This window comes from Haematobia irritans, chromosome 3 (genome assembly GCF_050003625.1).
Source record: "Haematobia irritans isolate KBUSLIRL chromosome 3, ASM5000362v1, whole genome shotgun sequence".
NCBI lineage: Eukaryota > Metazoa > Arthropoda > Insecta > Diptera > Muscidae > Haematobia > Haematobia irritans.
In genome coordinates this window covers 209,232,642-209,239,242 of record NC_134399.1, presented here as the reverse complement: position 1 = coordinate 209,239,242, position 6,601 = coordinate 209,232,642, and positions in this window count along the sequence as shown.

Below are 6,601 nucleotides of genomic sequence, written 5' to 3'. Positions count from 1 at the left end.
AGCAGCGACAGCAACAAAGCGCCACAGGCATATTGACACCACAAATCCAGCACTTCGGTAACAGTAACAAAACCAGCAGCAAAAAAAATACAAACACACCAAAAACAAAAATAGCAACGGTCTGAAATTACTGTCAGAGCACTTTAAATGCTTACATTTCCATTTGTTTGAATAGAAGCAACCCAGTCATTAGTACTGGCAGCTCAAAAAAGCACACCCTAAAAGACTGGTTTTTTCCAGTGTAAGGCCTGTCTACTTGCCCGGGTGAGGAACATTAATTTCTTGTAAAACAACAAATCATCAAACACCAACATTCAACCCCAACAAAAGCAACAACCATCACTAAATTATTGCAATTTTTCTTTGAAAACAAAAAAAAACACACAATACAACAACACAATGTTTGACATTTTATAAATCTTCTTTAGACTCGAAACATTCGTTTGCTTCTTGCATTGTTCAATAGAAGCTTTTATTTATTTCTCGAAGCTTTGCCATCAACACCGGTGAAACATGTTTCCTTACTCACTATCATTTACCAGGTTTTGTTTTTAATACATAGTATCAATTTGTTAAGTTCACCTAATGTCACTTGAAAAATTCATAGTAAGCAATTCTATAGGAAATTTTCAGAGCTAAAACGATCTGGGAATTGTTAGAGAAAGCATTTGTAGGATCGAAATCGAAATACAAAACTGTGAATATTTTGTTATTCTTTCTTCTATAAAACTATATCGTCATTAAATTATCATGTGTTGGATATTACACTATGATGTAGAGAAAATTTAATAAATGAATACAATTCAAACTAGCATCCTGAAGATCGGATGCAATATATAAAGTAAACAACAACGAAATGAACTGACTGACGGACCGCCAGATCTAAGTAGTCTATTCTCCAAAGGCGAATATGTTTGTACGAATTTATTTCGGCATAAGCCGGCTATCATGTAAAACCTTTTTTCGGAAGGTTCAAGTGCGGTTCACTTTTGGGTTTAGGGAACTGCCTGAATTTATTCTGATAATTACTTCATAGTTTTGCTGCAAGTAGAGGATGCTGATGAGGAAGTGGTAATTCCGAAACGTTCGTCCATCCAACCATCTTGCAGTCTATAGGGCTTTGCCCAAATAAATTTGACAAACATTATTTTCCTCTGTTGGTTAAGCTACACAAAAACAACACGAAATAAAATTTTGACAAAAATTTCTATAGAGATAAAATTTTGACAAAAATTTCTATAGAGATAAAATTTTGACAAAATTTTCTATAGAAATAAAATTTTTACAAAATTTTCTATAGAAATAAAAATTTGACAAAAATTTCTATAGAAATAAAATTTTGATAAAAAGTTCTATAGGGATAAAATTTTTACAAAATTTTCTATATAGATAAAATTTTGACAAAATTTTCTATAGAGATAAAATTTTGACAAAATTTTCTATAGAAATAAAATTTTGACAAAATTTTCTATAGAAATACAAATTTGACAAAATTATCTATAGAAATTTAATTTTGGCAAAATTTTCTATAGAAATATAATTTTCTATATAAATACAATTTTGACAAAATTTTCTATAAAGATAAAATTTTGTCAACATTTTCTATAAAATTACAATTTTGACAAAAAATTTTTATAGAAATGAAATTTTGACAAAATTTTCTATAGAAATAAAATTTTGACAAAATTTTCTACAGAGATAAAATTTTGAAAAAATTTTCTATAAAAATAAAATTTTGACAAAAATTTCTATAGAGATACAATTTTGACAAAAATTTCTATAGAAACAAAATTTTGACAAAATTTTCTATAGAAATAAAATTTAGACAAAATTTTCTATAGAGATAAAATTTTGCCAAATTTTCAATAGAAATAAAATTTTGACAAAATTTTCTATAGAAATAAAACTTTGACAAATTTTTGCTTAGAAATAAAATTTTGACAAAATTTTCTAGAGCGATAAAATTTTGACAAAATTTTCTATAGAAATAAAATTTTGACAAAATTTTCTATAGAAATAAAATTTTGACAAAATTTTCTATAGAGATAAAATTTTTACAAAATTTTCTATAGAAATAAAATTTTGACAAATTTTGTATATAAATAAAATTTTGACAAAATTTTCTATAGAAATAAAATTTGGACAAAATTTTCTATAAAGAAAAAATTTTGCATATAAAAAAAAATTTGACAAAATTTTCGATAGAAATAAAATTTTGTCAAAATTTTCTATAGAAATAAAATTTTTTTCATTCCTTTTGTTTTGTTATTGTTGGCTTTTTTCCTTTAATCATTGTTGTTGTTTTTGATTTCAGCTTAAAACCATTGACTAAACTACGAAGTGTAGCTTAACCAACAGAGGAAAAGAATGTTTGTCAAATTTATTTAGGCAAAGCCCTATAGACTGCAAGATGGTTGGATGGACGCACGTTTCGGAATTACCACATTCGTCATCAGCATCTTCTACTTGCAGCAAAACTATCAACGAACTATCAGAAAAATTCAGGTAGTTCACTAAACCCAAAAGTGAACCACACTTGAACCTTCCGAAAAAAGGTTTTACATGATAGCCGGCTTATGCCGAAATAAATTCGTACAAACATATCTCTTTTTCCTTTGACACTGTCAAATCATCGATTTGAGTGCAGTTGGCTGGGTTTATTTTGAGCGTGCTTCCTCTTTTTTTTGCATTCGTTTTGTTTCGTTATTGTTGGTTTTTTTCCTTTAATCATTGTTGTTGTTTTTGATTTCAGCTTAAAACCACGCATTGACTAAACTACGAAGTGTAGCTTAACCAACAGAGGAAAAGAATGTTTGTCAAATTTATTTGGGCAAAGCCCTATAGACTGCAAGATGGTTGGATGGACGCACGTTTCGGAAAGGAAAAAGATATATGTTTGTACGAATTTATTTCGGCATAAGCCGGCTATCATGTAAAACGTTTTTTCGGAAGGTTCAAGTGTTGTTCACTTTTGGGTTTAGGGAACTGTTTGAATTTATTTTGATAATTGGTTGATAATTTTGCTGCAAGTAGAGGATGCTGATGTGTTAATTCCGAAACGTGCGTCCATTCAACCATCTTGCAGTCTATATAGCTTTGCCCAAATAAATTTGACAAACATTCTTTTCCTCTGTTGGTTAAGCTACATTTTGTAGTGTAGCCAATGCGTGGTTTTAAGCTGAAATCAAAAACAACAACGAAATAAAATTTTGACAAAAATTTTTATAGAAATAAAATTTTGACAACATTTTCTATAGAAATAAAATTTTGACAAAATTTTCTATATAGATAAAATTTTGACAACATTTTCTATAGAGATAAAATTTTGACAAAATTTTCCATAGAAATAAAATTTTGAAATTTTTTTGTATAAAAATAAAATTTTGACAATATTTTCTATAGAAATAAAATGTTGTCAAAATTTTCTATAGAAATGCAATTTTGATAAAAAGTTCTATAGAAAAAAAAAAACATTTGAAAGTATTTTCTATAGAAATAAAATTTTGACATAATTTTCTATAGAAATACAATTTTGGCAAAATTTTCTATAGAGATAAAATTTTGACAAAATTTTCTATAAAAATAAAATTTTGGCGAATTTTTCTATAGAAATAAAAAATTGACTAAAATAATATAATATTTTGAAAAAATTTTCTAATAACAAATTTTATTAAATATTCTATAGAATTTGTTTTCCACAGAAATAAAATTTTGGCAAACCTTTCTGCAGAAATAAATTTTTGCAAAATAATATTTTTTGTTTGGTAGTTTTTGGTAAAATTTTGGTAGATTATTTTTGCCTCAAGTGCCAACCGTGTTTAAGACACATTTTTATCTAGGAAGAATTTTCAAAAATGTTCATAGTGCTTGCCATAATATTCTCGAGCGTATGTGTTCATTTTAAATATGAAAAACTATTAATTTTGCATTTTCTGTTTATGATATGAGGGTAGGTGTTAATGTACTACGAAACAAATATCTTTTCAATGTTTCTAATTAATTATTTTAAGCCAAAAGATGACGGTATTATAAAATTATATAACAAACAAAACAAAGCAATTAATTTTTAATTGTCTTGTCACATATATTGTAATTTCCGCACATCATAAAATAATGAATTAATATATCTATGCACTCCAAGTGTTAAATATTGCCAATCCCTATATATTTTAGCACACCCAACAGCTTGAATCAATACGAAGACTATTATTTTAAAATATTATTTAAAATATTTTTCAAATAAAAAAAATACATACCCACACATCTTTATACGCTCATAGAAGGTATAGAATAAATATATTTATATACGTATTTATTTTATTATAATTTAATTTAATAGTAGTTTTTTTGTAATTGAACGTATATAAATATTTGTTATTTATTGAAATTTTAATAACGTGAGTTCAATTTAATAACAAATTTAATTTTAAATAAAGTGAGTATAATTTAATTAAATTATTTTAATTAATTATTGTGTTATTAAATTTAGTTTTATATAATTATGTTTACTTAAATTTTCTTTTATATCAACCTTATTCCCTTATAGCGTAAAAATTTTGTATTTATCACTCAGTAGAGTGGGGTGAGAAAAAATAGTAAAAAGTCAGTCTTAAATGGCTACACTGAAAAAAAGCATACCCGGTTGCAAAGATTTTTTTTAACAAATTTGGTATTGATTCCGAGCCAAAGAAGTGGAGAATACAAGTAAGGATACTTTTAAGACACAATTCTCTTTTAAATTTGAGTTTTGTGTACTTGCTTCTAGTAAGCAAATTTTAATTTTTCACTTTCTCAGCTTTTTTTTCTTCATATGCTATCAAAGTTCTTTAAGAACGAGTTAATGACAACTTTATTTTCCAAACTAAGACTCGACTTCCAGTAGAAATTATTCTATGTTTCAAGTTAAAAACTTCTTTAAAATAAAGTTTTGAAAAACATGTCGTATATTTGAACGATTTTTTGCTTTGTAGTCAAGATATAAAAAGACAACAAATTTATAGACAATTTCATTAAATTTAAAGAATTTTTCTGAATTATTAAAGTCAAGTTGGCCTTAGCCCAAACATTTTTTCTTTCATGGTATGATACCCATTTTTAAGTCAAATCACTTAATTATAAGGACAATATGTCTTCATTGAAAAGTGTATCGACTTTTCGGCAAGGAAAAAAACTTTATATTAGAGAAATGCGCCTTCTATGCTAAGCAAAATTTGCATTCGTATTTTAAAGACATGAAATATTTGACCTCACGACAAATTTTTTTTCAGTGTAAAGGAAACCCTTTCAGCAGTTCCCTAAAGATGGATAAATCTTCTTCTTTTAATACAGAAAAATTCTACCAAAAACATCCCAGCAAAAATAAAGTAATGAAACATTTTTTTAGATCCGGAAGTGGTACAAAATCGGATCAGGAGCACTAAATTTAACATGGGTTTGTCATAGGCCCCATGTCATTTGTTTAAGCATCCGCTGCATTGATTTTCCAGCCGTTTTTTCAGATTTTATGCTGTTAAATTTTCCACTTAAACTAATAATTAGTAATTGGAATTAAAATTGGGTATCCTAAGGTCAACTTGGTTTTTAACTGTCTGGTAGATTGCTAGAATTCTTGATGTTTTGGTAGACTTTGCAAAACATTCATCTTCATTAAGAGGTACTTCAATTTTTTATAGAAATAAAATATGGACAAAATTTTCTATAGCAATATTTATTTCTTTTTATAGCCTAAACCACATAGTGGTCAGGGTATAATAAGTTTGATCGGCCAAAAAATGTGCCTACCAGATATATTGATTTTAGACCCCATAAAATATATACCGATCGACTCAGAATCACCTCCTGAGTCGATCTAGCGCTTGGTGTCCGTCCGTCCGTCTGTCCATGTATTTGTTGTTCACAGGATTCCGATCGCAATTATTAACCGATTTTGATGAAATTTGGTACAGGGAGTTTTTTGGGCACAAGGAAGAACGCTATTGAATTTGGAAGAAATCGGATCATTTTCGACAAATGGGGTCACGTTGCGCGTTTTTTTTCAAACGGATCGTCACCAAATTTGGCAAAAGGTAATCTTTTCCATCGCCCTTCAAGTCTGCAAAATTTCATCCAAATCGGTTGAGATTTAGATATAGCTCTCATATATATGTATCGCCCGATTTTCCCAAATTTGGCCACAAAACCTTTATTTATCAACCGATCTTACTCAAAGTTGGCTAAATATAATCTTCTATAGCACTAACTATATGTGCAAAAAATCGTCGAAATCGGTTCAGATTTAGCTATAGCTCCCATATATATATACCGCCCGATTTTTCTAAATTTGACCATAAAACCCTTATTTATCAACCGATCTTAACCAAATTTGGCTAAATGTGGTCTTCTATAGCACTAACTACATGTGCAAAAAATCATCGAAATCGGTTCAGATTTTGATATAGCTCCCATATATATGTATAGCCCGATTTTCCCAAATTTGGCCATAGAACCCTTATTTATTAACCGATCTTACTAAAAGTTGGCTAGATACAGTCCTCTATAGTACTAACCATATGTGCAAAATTTCATCGAAATCGGTTCAAATTTAGATATAGCTCCCATATAT